The following is a 16,113-nucleotide window of genomic DNA, read 5'->3' on the forward strand; positions in this document are numbered from 1 at the left end:
AGACAGCACTTTCTGCAACTGCGGTCCGAAAATATAAAATGGAAACTTCGAGAAATAAACAATTCCTAAGTGTTAAATTGCACACTTTTCTGAGTCGTGTGATGAAATCTCACATCATCCTGCTCTATCCCACGCAGGATATGGATCCTCCCTTTGTCCAGCGTATCCATCCTGTCTACATTCCCTGCACCTTAGTCACTTACCAGCTATCTTGATTATCAGAATGATGGTTGAGGTCTCACAGTGCTCGTGTTCAAGTCACCCTTGTTTTATTTCATAATGGCCCCAAAGCGCAACAGTAGTGATGCTGGAAATTCAGACATGCCAAAGAGAAGTGGTAAAGTGCTTCCTTTAAGTGAAAGGGCGAGAGTTCTCAACTTAATAAGGAAAGAAAAAAATTCATCCAATGAGGGGGGTTGCTAAGATCAATGATAAAAACGAATCTTCTATCAGTGAAATTTTGAAGGAGAAAATAGAAATGTGTGCTAGTCTTGCTCTTACACCTCAGACTGCAAAAGTTATGGCCACAATGCATAATAAATGCTGAATTAAGATGGAAAAGGCATTACATCTGTGGGTGGAAGACATAAACAGAAACATGTTCCAGTTGATAGCAAAGGGAGTGGGATGGGAGGTAGGGAATGACCAGGGTCACATATCAGGCTGATCAGGCAGAACAATATCAAATAGAACAAAGTTGCTCAACCTTACACTATTGACCTTTTGGACTGAATGATTCCTTATCTTCAGGGGCCATCCTGAGCACTGAAGGAGGTTTATAGCAGGATCTCTGTTTTCTAAGAACTAGATGCCTGTAGTTACCCGCCCCCTCTACCACCAATCCCTCCCCACCCCACCCCTGGAGCTGTGACAATCAAAATGTCTAGGGCATGACCAAATGTCCCTACTGGGGCGGGGGTGAAGAGAAATTGCCCCTGCTTAAGAGCCACGTACATAAGATAATATCAGCAAAGTTCATGTATCGTTGTGAGATACCAAGATCTCAAAAGGAGTTTGAGTATAGAGGACTAATTCAGGCAGGAATAATTCTCAAGGACAGTGGTTGCTGGAATCAGCCTTCAGCCCTGGGCTTGCTCCCTCTTCTTTCTTTCTCTTCTCTTTCCCCTCCTCTTTCTCCTCCTTTCTCTGTCTTCTTCCTCCCTCTCCTCCCCTTTCCTCTCTTTCTCCTCCCTCTCCTTTTCCTCCTTTTCTCCTCCCCCTTCTCCATTCCCCCCACCCCCTCACAGGGAGAATTTGACTTTGTCTTTTGTTTTGTTTTGTTTTTTTGAGACAGGATCTTGCTCTGTCACCCAGACATGATCATGGCTCACTGTAACCTCAAACTCCTGGGCTCATGTGATCCTCCTGCCTCAGCCTCCCAACTAGCTGGGTTTACAGGTGCAAGCCACTGCACTGGGCCCGAGGATGTGACTTTGTCTTGCGGAGAGCAGCTCTCTAAGACAGAAGTCTTTGCAATCTCTGCTTGAGCAATTTTCTACACCACCAAATAGGTATTAGCCCAATTCTCTTAGCTTCTGGGAAGGAGCTGCAGAGAGGCATGGAAAACTTCCTTCCTCCTATACTCAGCAAATACACATTCAACAACACATGGAGGAACATTTAGGGAGAGCTAAGTTTAATAGTTGTGGGCTGGGCATGGTGGCTCATGCCTGTAATCCCAGCACTTTGGAAGGCCAAGGCAGGCAGATCGCTTGAGCCCAGGAGTTCGAGACCAGCCTGGGTAACATGGTGAAATCCTGTCTCTACTAAAAATACAAAACTTAGCCCGGTGTGGTGGCACATGCCTGTAATCCCAGCACTAGGGAGGCTGAGGCAGGAGAATTGCTTGAACCGGGGAGGCAGAGGTTGCAGTGAGCTGAGATCACACCACTGCACTCCAGCCTGGGCGACAGAGCGAGGCTCCATCTAAAAAAATTAAAAAAAAAAAAAAAAATTCAGTTGTGTATTTAAAGCTTCTTCTATTCCCAGAATATTAGCTTGTCCTGAATGTCCATTTTGAGAATTTGGTAATCACAAAAACACCTTTATTTTGTACTATACTATTGTGAGGTAATGAGCCTCAAATCTTTGGGAAAGTAAAATTTGAAAACCAAAAAACGTGGGGCTGCAAACCTTCTCATGCATATGCGTTGTCAGACAGTACTTGTTGAAAATGCAGATTCCTGGTACTACTAGTGAGTTTGATTCAGTAGGTCTGGGTGGACCCAGGAATTTGCATTTTTAACAAGCAACCCAGGTGATTCTGATCCTCAGATAATCTTTTGAGAAATACTAGTGTTCAAAGGATATAAAATGTAAGGATATACTGAGATTAGTTAGAAATGTATGATTTCGTCTAAGAGAAGGCATTTGGCAGGTACTTGGGCCCTTGTTTGATGCAACTCCAGGTGGAGGTTTGAAAGATTAGTGAAGGGGAGGGATTCCTGCATGTATAAATCACTGTGTGAGGAAAGTGGATAATTGCTTGGCGTTTAGGCAATTATACATGCAGATTAGAAGAGCACATATATATAAGCCAGATAAAACAAAGACAATGGTTAGTACATCATAGAGCCACCATGCCAGTCACATCATCATTTCCAACTGCCCAGATGTAAGTACCAGCAATGACATGGTTTCCAATTGTTTGATGCTCTGATAGTTATGTATTGACGCAAGAATGTTTTGTTTGGAGGATATTTTTACCTTGAATGAGGAAAAGTTATGATTAATTCTTTTCTAGTTGACTCCATATGCACCCCACACTAAAAATAATCAGATATTTAATAAACATAGGCCTAAGTCAGTTTGAAAGATAATTCTTATTCTCGATGTTAATATTGCATACTCCCAGTATTGTATTCTAGAATTCTTTCTGTCTTTCAGCTGCTTCAGTTTTCAAGGCATGAGTGAAAAGCAGAAAGAGAAACGAAGCTCTTCTTCTCTTTTTCTAACAGATACTAGCTAGTGATATTTTCATTAGTGATTTTTATGTGTATGTTGTATCAGTCTATTGCCTGGAATAGCTGATGTACTTCTGTTTGTTCTCAGATTCGTATTTCAAAAGATGTCCTGAGATAGAGGTTCTTAGACCTCCTACTTCTCTTGAGTCTTGGTCTGAGGACTCTTAGGTGGTCACAATGAAAAGTCCATCATTTAAGATCTCTATAGTCTGAGAAGGTAAATGGAAATGTTTTCAATGGTTTACAAATTTTAAAAAATCTGTAAGTGATATGACAAAATTGAACCTGGACCAGAGTGTAATTAAGATATGGTTCCTTGGTTACTGCTTTAGAGTTTTTGCTTAGCTAGTGGGAAAAGGTATGTAAACAAAAAGTGCCATAAAGAGTTCTAGGTGCTGTGAAAAAAAGCCTGTATGAGGAGAGGAGGCTTGAGGGAGGGTGTCGTCAGGCAGGGGTGAATCATAAAGGGGAAGGGTTGGGAAAAGCTTCTTGCACAAAGTGAGACTTGAGCCGAGTCCTCAGTATGAACCTGTCTTAAAGGGCTTATTATAAAATTGAGGAGTTTGCAAGCTCATTAGAGAACCCAAATTTAAAATCCATTATTTGAAAAAAGGTGAGTAAGTTGATATTAAATCGTGTGGGGCTGGTTACTAGGTGAAAAACTTTTGGAAAAGTAAGGCAGGTGGGTTGGAGCAGGTACAGAGGGCTTTGTAAGGGAAGCAAAGCTGAGTCAAGCCTTAGAATGGGTAAGAAAGAGGTAAGTGGAGTGGAGATTGGGGAGCAGAAGGTGGGGAAAGAGTCTGAGCAAAGACAGGGCCCACGAGGAGGAAACCAGCTGTCTGAGCAAGCATGCCTGACAGGGACTGGTGTGGGAGGTTTAACAGGGTCACACCATGACTGGCTTTAGAGCCAGGCAGTTTGGAGATTTGATGTAGAAAGGTGTTGGTGAGGCTGGGCGCAGTAGCTCACACCTGCAGTTCCAGTGCTTTGGGAGGCTTAGGAGGGAGGATTGCTTGAAACCAGGAGTTCGAGGTAACAGTGAGCTATGATCGCACCACTGTGCTCCAGCCTGAGCAACAGAGTGAGAACCTGTCTCTATTTTTAAAAAAAGAAGAAGATGATGATGGTGAGATCTCCCAAATTCCTGATTAGGGAAGTCATATAGCTGAACATATGCTGAAAGAAATATTTCAGAAAAACAAGTCTGCTTTCCATTTCAAACAATGGACTAAAAAGGGCTGAGACTGGAGGCTGGAGGCCAGCGCAGAGGCTGCTGCAAGCCCGCCTCACAGAATTGGCAGGGAGGTTCTGCAGTCCTGCCTCTGCTGCTGAATTATTACATTTGTATTTCTCGTCATCCTTTTCAGAATGATTCATCATATATGCCCACTATACAGTAGGCATGGCAAGCACATTAAGCATCAGAGTAGCTTTTCAAAGGACGCAGAGTTAGCAATGAGTTGAGTACATCCCACAACCTAGGTTCTCTGAATCCAAATTGCTCTAACGCAAAGTTTCTTGGCCTCAGCACTGTTGACATTTTGGACCACATAATTCTTTGCTGGGCATAGGAGGGGGGGCTGTCCTGTATAATGTAGGATGTTTAGCAGCATCTCTGCCCTCTACTCTATAAATGCTGGTACCACTTCTCTTCCCACAGGTAACAGTGAAAAATGTCTCTAGACATTGGCAAATGACCCCAAGGGACAAAATCAGCCTCAGTTGGGAACAACTACTCTAATATATCAACAGTATAATTTTTGTAAGAATCACATCTCCTATGTTGGACCTAGGCAGCTATTTTCCGTGACTTTCACTTGTAACCCCAAGCCAGCACTGCTCAGACACTCAGTCTCTGGAGGATGAGAAGAGCCCCAGCAGCAGGGTCACTGCTTTTGTGATCAATTCTTTCTGGAAATGATGGCTAAAACCCAATAGCAGGGAAAGGGTCTGCACCTTGAGGCACCCTTTCAAAGTGCTGCACCACCACACCCCGTTTCCACCTGGAACTTTGGGGATCATTGGTTTGATACTCTTGCCCCAGAATTTTTTTTCTATTGGCTAAGAACGCATCCCAATCCCAGTGATCTTGTTCTTAGGGAATCTCCCTCCTGTCCACTCACCTCTTACTTCTCTTACTTACTCTCAGTCCCTTCTAAGTTAATCCCATGCGATTCATCTCCACCCAACCAAGGCTATTTCTCTATATACCTATTTTATGGTCACTGAAACCCTTATTAATTTTACTAAAATTTCCTGTACACTTACAGACCTTTATGTGAGTGTTTCTTTCCCGTTTAACCTAAAACTGATTTCATCCTCATAACCTGAATTTGCTTCTTGACCACAGGTAGTAGCCACTTCTTGTGTTGCCCTTCTTCCCTTTGACCCTGGGGTCTCAGGACCCTCAGGCATTGGCATTCTCCTTGGCCTAAACACCTACTTCCATACCACTTTTCTGCCTGTCTTAGTGTCATATTCGTTAAAAGTCATCTCCACATTCCCCTTGACATCCCATCCTATCATCTGTAAACCAGAACACTTACTTACAGAAAAGGAGTAAGGCTCAGGCCTCCTAACTGTGAACATCTTCTCTCTGAGTTCTAATTTGCAATAATAATACATATAAAACAAATACAGACATTACCAAGAGGCTGAGTAGGGTAATGAGGGTAGGATGAAATAAAAGGAAATAAAGTTTTCTTTTAATTGGTAAAAATATTCAGCCTTCCTCCCCCGCCCCAGCCGCCGCCGCCGCCGCCTTTCTTTTGAGACAGGGTCTTGCTGTGTAACCCAGGCTGGAATGCAGTGGCACAATCTTAGCTCACTGCAGCCTTGACTGCCTGGGCTCCAGTGATCCTCCCACCTCAGCCACCTGAGTAGCTGGGACTACAGGCACACACTACCATGCCCAGCTAATTTTTTTTTTCTTTTTTTTTTTGTAGAGATGGGGTTTCACCATGGTGCCCAGGCTGGTCTCAAACTCCTGGGCTCAAATAATTCTCCCAGCTTGTCCTCTCAAAGATTACAGGCGGGAACCACTGCACCCGGCCTATTCAGCCCTTTCTTCAATTAAATGTAGCAAAACCAACTGCCTGCCCTTAAAAAATATGAAACAGGTCTACTACCATCAGATCTTCTTTTCTGACCTGACCACTAAATCCATTTCTAACAAATATCAACTCGTGAATAACAGCCTGTTCTTCTTCCTCATCATTCCAGAATCCCAGCCATCTTTTCCTGGAGATCTCTGAAATCTGTTTGCTCCTCCTGGAAACAGCCTTTCTCTCCTCCAGGTCAATCCATAAGGAAGTCTTGCACCTTATCATTGTTAGGTAGTTATTAGGAACTGCTCTCTGCCCACAGGTGGAGGCCATATGCATTCCAGCATTCAGAGTCATGTGGAGCAAATGGGCTATCCCATACAGAACAGAGGGGTTGTATCTTGCCAGTGTTTACAGCCTCTTTGGCTTAATGCTGTCCTACTAAATTTAACTTCACATTTTGAGATGCTTGAGTTAATAATGGCATTATGCTTAATGCACTGAGCTTATATTTGGACTATCCCCTAGCTTACTGCAGTGAGGATGGGGAGGTTCACAATGTGATCAACACGGACAAAAATAGTGAAATATGATTTTTAAAAGTTTTTTTAAGAAACAGATTCACACTATGTTGCTCAGGCTGGCCTCCAACTCCTGGCCTCAAGCAATTCTCCTGCCTCAGTCTCCTGAGTAGCTAGGATTACAGATATAAGCCACCATGCCTGCTGTGAAATATGATTTAAAAATTGTTTTTATTAAAGTGAAGTTCACGTAACATAAAATTAATCATTTTAAAATGAACAAACCAACGGCATTTAGCACATTCACAGTGTTGTACAACTAGCACCTCTATCTAGTTCCAAAATATTTTCAGCAATCCAAAAGGCAACCCTATTGTAGTAGTCTGTTCTCACACTGGTATAAAGAACTACCCAAGACTGGGTAATTTATAAAGGAAAGAGGTTTAATTGACTCACAGTTCCACATGGCTGGGGAGGCCTCAGGAAACTCACAATCAGGGCAGAAGACAAAGGGAAAAGGAGGTCTTTTTCACATGGTGGCAGGAGAGAGAAGTGCAAGCAGGGGAAATGCCAGACGCTTTTAAAACCATCACATCTTGCGAGAAGTCACTCACTATCATGAGAACAGTATGGAGGAAATCGCCCCCGTGATCCAATCACCTCCCACCAGGTCTTGCCCTTAATACGTGGGGATTATGGGGATTACGATTCGAGACAGGATTTGGGTTGGGACACAGAGCCACACTATATCACCTGTATCTATTGAAACATGATTTTTAAACCAACCTGAGAAAGTATATATGATTTGTGTAGTATTTGCAGTAAGGATTGGGTTTCTATTTTCCTTTCTCATCCTACTGACCCCTTATAATCTGCTTTATGTTAAAGACAGTTTTAGATGGGTGCAATGATGGCTCATGCCAGTAGTCCCAGTCACTTGGGGGCTAACATGGCAGACTCGCTTGAGCCCCTGGAGTCAAGGCTGCAGTGAGCTGCGATCTGGCCACTGTACTGCAGCCTGGAAAACAGAATGAGACCTCATCTCCCAAAAAAAAAAAAAAAAAAAAAAAAAGGCAGTTTTAGTGGGAGTCACAGGCGGACAGTGAGTTACATGGGAGAAACCCCTCTGGCCCAGGTTATTTGCCTTTCTGGAAAATTGCTGGGTAACATAAATCTACATTGGATACACCCCTCAAAAAGAGACGTGTAGGAGATGGGGGCAAATAACCACTGAAAACTATCAAGGAAGGAATTTGGAGGAAATTAAACTGAAAAGAGAAATTAGAATAGAGAGGTAAAGAACAGCTGTAGAACAGTCTCTGGCACACAGCAGGTGCCTAATAAATATCTGTTGAATGATGGAATGAACAAAAATAACCCTAAATGCAGTAGTGAAAATAACCCAGAATAAATGAATGGATGGCTGCATTGGAAATGGATGCAGGATACAGTAGTGTTTCAAGGGAACAATTTGATAAGCCATGAGGGGAAGCACATTAAATTGTTCCCATGTCATTGCAGTTGGACCAGTCTTAAAAGCAAATAGGAAAGAGATATAAAGAGTCTATCATTTCAGGGCGGGCACGGTGGCTCTTGCCTATTATCATAGTATTTTGGGAGGCTGAGGTGGGTGGATTGCTTCAGTCCAGGAGTTCGAGACCAGCCTGGCCAACATGGTGAAACCCATTCTCTACAAAAAATATGAAAATTAGCCGAGCCTGGTGGCTCACACCTGTAGACCCAGTTACTCAGGAGTCTGAGGTGGGAGGATAGCTGGAGCCCAAGAAGTGGAGGTTGCAGTGAGCTGAAATTGCACCACTGCACTCCAGCCTGGATGACAGAGTCAGACCCTGTAGAAAAAAATAAAAATGAAAAAAGAAAGAAAGGAAAGGAAAGAAGGAAGGAAGGAAGGAAGGAAAGAGAGAGAGAGAGAGAGAGAGAGAAAGGAAGGAAGGAAGGAAGGAAGGAAGGAAGGAAGGAAGGAAGGAAAGAAAGAAAGAAAGAAAGACAGAAAGAAAGAAAGAAAGAAAAAGAAAGAAAGAGAAAGAAAGGAAAGAAAGAAAAGAGAGAGAAAAGAAAGAAAGAGAGGGAGTCTATCATTTCATATTCAAATATTTACAATATAGGGGAAATGATCAAAGTTTTCATAGATTTTACTATTTGTCATATTTAAATACTTAACTTTGAAACTACACCTTGAAAGGCAAAATATTGATTGGATTCCATTACTTAAGGTTTTAACAAAAAGGCCAGAAGTAGAAGGGCATCTATTATTATATAAATTGTTGTTTACAAGCTTGGATTGTACCTAGTGTGGTTGTAAATTTATGTGACCATTTCTTAGTCAGTCTTGGAAATACTATTTCTATTTGTATTTCTTTATATGTTAAGTGCGTTTTCTCTCCTATGACTATTAACTGAAGTATGCTATTAATTTGAAAGTTTGTCTATCTAGTCAGCTCCTTAACCAGGAGAATGTCTAATATGATACATACCATCATGTGACTATGGGTATTGAAATATAGAGTTATTTAAAGCACTGGCATTTTTTTTTTTTTTTTTTTTTTTGAGACAGAGTCTCGCTCTGTCGCTCGGGCTGGAGTGCAGTGGCCAGATCTCAGCTCACTGCAAGCTCCGCCTCCCGGGTTTACGCCATTCTCCTGCCTCAGCCTCCCGAGTAGCTGGGACTACAGGCGCCCATCACCTCGCCTGGCTAGTTTTTTGTATTTTAGTAGAGACGGGGTTTCACTGGGTTAACCAGGATGGTCTCGATCTCCTGACCTCGTGATCCGCCCGTCTCGGCCTCCCAAAGTGCTGGGATTACAGGCTTGAGCCACCGCACCCGGCCAGCACTGGCATATTTTGATCTACACAATAATTAGTTTAATAGGATTTAGCAAGACCCAGATGTTACTCTATTCCAAGAGGGTTGACATCTCTGCTCAATTAGTACTCAAGTTAGACATTCTAACTCAGGACCACAAGCATATATGGCAAATTTCACTCCAGTAGGAATATTCTATTACTCGCAGGAAGTCCATGTATGGTGAACAATTCTTCCTGGTCCATGGGCTCTGCTGAAGGACTCAGCCTGCTTCTTAAGCCATGGCAACAACTTCTTTGTGTTCTTTCAACAGCTTGTATTTAGAAACTTATGTGTCATTATCCTGTTTGAAGGCATTGAATAATATTGTACTTGTCATTGAACTTGTCACTCGACAATAAACACCTGACCATGTGAAACAACAAAGATAACCAGGAAAACAATTGTGTGTGGTGGAAAAAGGGATGGCTAGAATCCTAAAATCTGTGTGGTTAATGTATTATTTGAAGTGTGCCCCATATATGAGAACAAATGACTAGTACAGGAAATGAAGAACCAAAAAGTACTTAAAATACATCTAAATTAAAATTAAGGTTAATTTCTGAAGACCTTCATTGGTTAGTTAGCTCTGCTTAAAGTCTTCCACCCAGACACTAGTAGGTCCTGATAATGAATTTAAAAACAAGAAATGAAATTATCATATTCTATTTAGTGGAAATTTGCCTTCTTAAATCACAATACAAGTTTTGAAGAACTATCATCCCCATACTGTGCCAGTCACATTAAACCGTTAACAAATTTGTTTCTAGTTTAAGACCCAGGTACTTGAATCAAAAGGAGAAAAAAATCCAAATACATTAATAAATGCTTTAAAATGCACAGAGATAAAAAGAAACTTCAGGTTTAGTTGGAGCCACCATTTGATTAGATGTGAGTGGTATATTAAGTAATTGCAATGATCCATCTAATAAAAGGTTGCAAAGAGACTGCAGCATACCAGTATTTAGGCTGTTGATGGGGAAAGAAAAACTTAACTTTCAATCTCACTCTTTTCATTCCAAGTGGACATTTCTTTGAAGTTTAGAAGATGCTGAGTTCAGTCTCCCATATTTGAATTTTCTTCCACTCTCTGTCCCCTTTTCCCCCATCTCCATGCAACATAGAAGGGAAAGTATAGGAAAGGGCCCTCTCTTCTCACCTTCCTTGTAGATTCCAAGTTACCCAGATTGCAATCTCCTGGACTTAAAGAGTAAAATCAAGTTCAATGGATTAGTATTACGGAAGCAAACAAATGTAGGTCTTTGCTTATGAAGAAGTGAGTTACTGAAAACTTTTTAAAATCTATTGAGAGCAGGCATGGCATTCCTTCTCTCAGGTCAACAGTAGTTATTAAAGGCTGCACGCCATCAGCATTGTCAGTGCTCTCACTTACCCTGCTTTCTTTACTGAAGAGAAGCCTCCCCAACAACCAAAAAAACAGGTTTCTTTTCCAGGTGTCAACTTGATGTCTGCACAAGGATTGTTATTGAAAGGCACTTCTTCTAAACAGAAAGGCAACCACATGGAAGTTGGTAGAATTGCTGTAAGGAAAAATGTTCAAAGAGTGAATACTATAAAATGCCAGAACTGGTTATTGAGGTAACATAAAAACAGTCAACAATCTTACTTCTGTAAAGCAGTTTAAAGTTCTCAAAGAACCTTCAGAACTGAAGGTTCTTTTTTTAAATCCAGTTAGGTTGTGAAATCTACAGAGGTCTTTCATAATAATATTAAAAGCCTTCATCAAAATATACACACTGTGATTACAACTGTGTTATGAGTATGCATTTGTATATATGTGTATACACAATTGTGATTTATAACTATAGCTTTATACACACACACACATGAGACAGAACTTTAGAATGATATTCAAATACGGAAGCAGTCCTTGAATTAGGATGGTTGGATTACAAAATATCTTTTGTTTTTCTTTTACCATGTTGGTGTCATCATGCTACATTTTCAATTTAAAACAATTTAATCCTTATGTCATATACAATGTGAGGTGAGTTCTGCCCAGAGAAAAGAGTTCCTCTAGTTTGGAGGCAGGGAGAGAAGAGATAACATCTGGAAATTTATTTTATTATCCCAGAAGCCAGCCAGGTGTGAGGAGGAAACTGGGCAGAATCCCACTGACCACCTAGCTGGGAAGATCTCTCTCTCTCTCTCTCCATCTCTCTTTTTCCGGAGGGCTTACCATATGCTACACACTTCCCAGACACTAGCACATTTAATTGCACAACGTTATGAGGTGGAAGGAGGTGAGATGGCTACCCAAGGTCACACATCTAATAAATATTGTAGCCAGAACTTGAACCAAGGACTACTGACTCCAAGCCCATGTCCTTTGGATGGAATCTAACCTCCCTTGCTTGGCCTAGCTCCCTTATGTTATCAGGCCCACACTTACTTCTCCAACCTCCTTTTTTATGTCCCTCTTCCAGGCATTTGCCATGGTCCAGAGACATCAGCCCAGAGCCTGCAAATCTCTCTCCTGCTTCAGCATCTTGGCACTTGCCTCTGCTTGGAAAGCCCTTCTCCTGTGTCTTAGCAAAGCTGGATCCTTGACACCCTTCAGGTCACCACTTATGTGTCACCTCAGGGTAGCCTTCCCAACCACCCCATCTAAGAGTATCCCCTCCTCTTCAAACTCACTCTCCACCGTATCACTCTGTTAATTTCCTTCATAGCATTTATCACACTTGGTAAATCTTTTTATTTATTTACTAATGTATTATCTGTCTCTTTCCAAGGGAGTGCAAACTCTCTGAAGACAGAGACCTGTTTACCTTGATGCCTCTGTGTTTCCAGCACCTGGCACAGGGCCTGAGATACAGCAGGTTAAATAAACACTGCATGCCCATAACCACTAAGCCCATTATCTGGGGCAAGGAGCCCTGTGGAGTATTTCTTAGATGAAGATGAAATAAGTTCAAAAGAACTTATAAATAGCACACACATCTACTTTCTACCCACATTTTATTCAACCAATTTGAGGACATTTGTACCCGTAAGTTCTTCACATGTCTGGCTTCTTACCCTTCAGGTTTTAGCTCATATGACATCTCATCATGCGGGTCAGTCTCCAGACTGACCACTCCAGCTGGAGCCCTCCCTGCATCCCTCCCATCCTCCACCCTGTTTACTTGGTTCACGGCACTTATCACACTCTAAATTTATGTTGATTTATTTATTTATTTATTTACTTCTATCCATTAGAAGGTAATGTTTTGAGTGCAAGAACATCTTGTCTACACAGTTCCTAGAACATTTCCCAACAGATAGTAGACATTCCATAAATAGTTGTTGAATGATGCCACACATGGCCACTAATTTGTACTCCCTTTTTAGTTCTAACAGGTTTTTTTTTTTTTTTTTTTTTAACAGATTTCTCTGGTCTTTTTCCTAAGTAGATAATTATCACCTATGATCAATTTTCTCTTTTCTAAGAGTCACACCACATTGTTTTTTTCCTTCCCTATTGTATCAACTAGAACTACCAGAACAATGTTAGACAATATAGGGAATAGCAGGTGTCTTTGATTATTGTTACTTCACAGACTCACCATTAATTATAATACTGGTGTTATCTGGGACAGACATTCCTTGCCACATCAAGGAAAAATCCTTTCTAAAGAATTACCAAGTCATTTTAAATTTAGCTCAATTTAGTTTAGTCCTAACAAGAAGCAATATTGAATTTTATCAGAGAACTTTTGATAATAATGTGTTATTACTTTGATCTAATGATAAAGCAAACTATGTTAATATATAAATCACCTGAGGTCAGGAGTTCAAGATCAACCTGTAAAACACATGGTAAAACACATTCCTTAATAAAAATACAAAAATTAGCTGGGTGTGGTGGTGTGCATCTGTAATCCCAGCTAATTGGGAGGCTGAGGAAGGAGAATCGTTTGAACCCAGGAGGCAGAGGTTGCAGTGAGCTGAGATTGAGCCACAGCACTCCAGCCTGGCCAACAGAGTGAGACTCCATCTCAAGAAAATAAAATAAAATAAAAAATCAGACATTCAAGCAAGTGATGTGATCAGCATGTCTCTTGGCTTGGTGATTGCCAAGGAAGGAAAAAACTAAGCCCTCTGGCAGGGATTTGGTCAACAGACTAGAGAAGGTAGGAGACAATGGGAGATTTCTAAAGATTATTGCTTTCTATCCAGCTGTGACTATTAAAAACCAAACTGATGAGTATCTTTTTAGCTGAGAGCCTGGGCAAAAGGTTGCCAGGATTACAGATACTAAGATTGAAAATGACTGCTTGCTGCTGGCTAAATAAGCCCATAAAACAAACCTTTGGAGAATTATTTTAATTTTAAGAGCATTGTGTTTAAAACTCCACAAAAACAATTCTGTATGGTTTCCAGGCCAGTCCCCAATGCCTCGTAAATTTCTCAATATAAAAGTTTCTCAATGGTATGCCCCATTGTGCCACAACCCAGGGCTGAAGCATGTTTCGGTGCTGATGTCTGATGAGGTTGGACATTCAAAGTTCTCAACTCAGCTTCTGCTCCTCATCCTTCCTTTGCTATCTCAGGGTTTTGGCAACCATTTTTAAGCAGATAACCTCCCAATCTATTTCTCCATCCCTGTTTCAAGAATTCGAGTCCCACATTTCTCATTTTAAACTGCCATGTGGATGAATTGTAGATACATCAAACTGCTTGTGTCAAAAACTGAAAAACTGATTTCTGGACAAACCTGTGTTTCTCATACTATCAAATAGACTAGTCTCCTTTTAGACACCTTTCTTGAGATCTTGCATCATCTTTGTGTCTCTTTCTTAATCCTCTTGTTTAATGAGTTACCAAATCCAGCCAATATTTTTGGAATTCCACCCTTTTTCTACTCTCACTTACATTGCCTTTGATTGGGTCCTCTTTCCCTTTCTCCTGCATCAGCATTCCAACACAATGGTTTCCTTGATGCCATCTTCACTCTACTCTTCTTGTCTATTGCTATCAGAGTAATATGCCCAAAGTTCAATTTTTTTTTTTTTTTTTTTTTTTTTTTTGAGACAGAGTCTCGCACTGTTGCCCAGGCTGGAGTGTATTGGTGCGATCTCAGCTCACTGCAACCTGTTCCTCCCGGGTTTAAGCGATTCTCCTGCCTCAGCCTCCTGAGTAGCTGGGACTACAGGCATGCATGCTGGGCTAATTTTGTGTATTTTTAGTAGAGGCAGGGTTTCACTGTGTTAGCCAGGATTGTCTCGATCTCCTGACCTTGTGATCTGCCAGCCTCTGCCTCCCAAAGTGCTGGGACTACAGGTGTGAGCCACCGCGCCCGGCCCTAAGTTCAATTTTAACTGCATCACTGTCACCCTTAAAACCTGTATTAGCTCCTCGGTGCTTACACAATGAAGTCTAGAATTGCATGGCATTCATAGTCAGAGCTCAGCCTGACTACATTTCAGCTCACTGTGCTCTGGGCACTAGCCCAGTGTTTCTTTATTTTTTTATTTTATTTTATTTTTTATTTTTTTCTGAGACGGAGTCTCGCTCTGTCGCCCAGGCTGGAGTGCAGTGGCCGGTTCTCAGCTCACTGCAAGCTCCGCCTCCCGGGTTTACGCCATTCTCCTGCCTCAGCCTCCCGAGTAGCTGGGACTACAGGCGCCCACCACCTCGCCCGGCTAGTTTTTTTGTATTTTTTAGTAGAGACAGGGTTTCACCGTATTAGCCAGGATGGTCTCGATCTCCTGACCTCGTGATCCGCCCATCTCGGCCTCCCAAAGTGCTGGGATTACAGGCTTGAGCCACCGCGCCCGGCCTAGCCCAGTGTTTCTAAACCGCTTTCTCATTACTGTCCCCACAACGAACCTTTTTAGAACTTTTTTCACAATCACCTCCCTTGTGCAATGTTAATACTACAGATACACTGTACATCTGTGTATTATGTGTAGATTTGTGCTTTCTACATAAAAAGAGGAAGATTTTACCCCTGTGGAGACTACGTGCTCTGCCAAAACAGATCATGTACCAATCCCAGAACATGCTCCAGTCTTTTCTAGCTTCCAAGCTTTTGTTCAGTCTGGTCATTAGAGAGGTTGAGGGAATATGAGAAGATTCCTAGACTGTACTTCTGCTATTCAGCATGCTGATCCCCTTGCCTAGAATAGACTCACACATCTCCTCCCACCACCCCCTATTTCTTCCTCTTGAAATCTGACTCTTCATGCAGCAACCTAAATACTGTATCCTCTCTCAATCCACTCAGTTGCCACTTACTTTTCTGTGTGCTCATGGAATTTTCTTTATTCCTCTGTTATGTTCTTTGTTACATAGTCATCTTTCTATTTGTGTTTCTCTCCCACTGGATTACAAACTTTCTAAAGACAAGAACTGTGTTGTTCACAGTGTATGATGCCTTCATGTAATAGGCACCAGGATATGTTGGTTGAAATCAGTTCACTGATATACTGGAAACAGTGTAAAATCCCACCAGTGACCATATGGAGAAGTCCCACGTGTATGCTAAATAAATGAACACACTAGAAAAATTGGACGCCATATACAAGACATACTCCCAAAACATGATCACTAATACAGACACTGTTTATAAAGGAGTTCTGTGTTGTGTACACCATAGGTGAACAAAACTGGTTCCTGGTTCACACAAATAACAGACACCCACAGAAAGTTGTCTGAATGGCTAGCTGCCTAGGCATGTTTTAAATAATGATGATCGAGTGGGGATAACCCAGAGA

Source organism: Rhinopithecus bieti, unplaced genomic scaffold, assembly GCF_001698545.2.
Source record: "Rhinopithecus bieti isolate Rb0 unplaced genomic scaffold, ASM169854v2 scaffold_39705, whole genome shotgun sequence".
Classification (NCBI taxonomy): domain Eukaryota; kingdom Metazoa; phylum Chordata; class Mammalia; order Primates; family Cercopithecidae; genus Rhinopithecus; species Rhinopithecus bieti.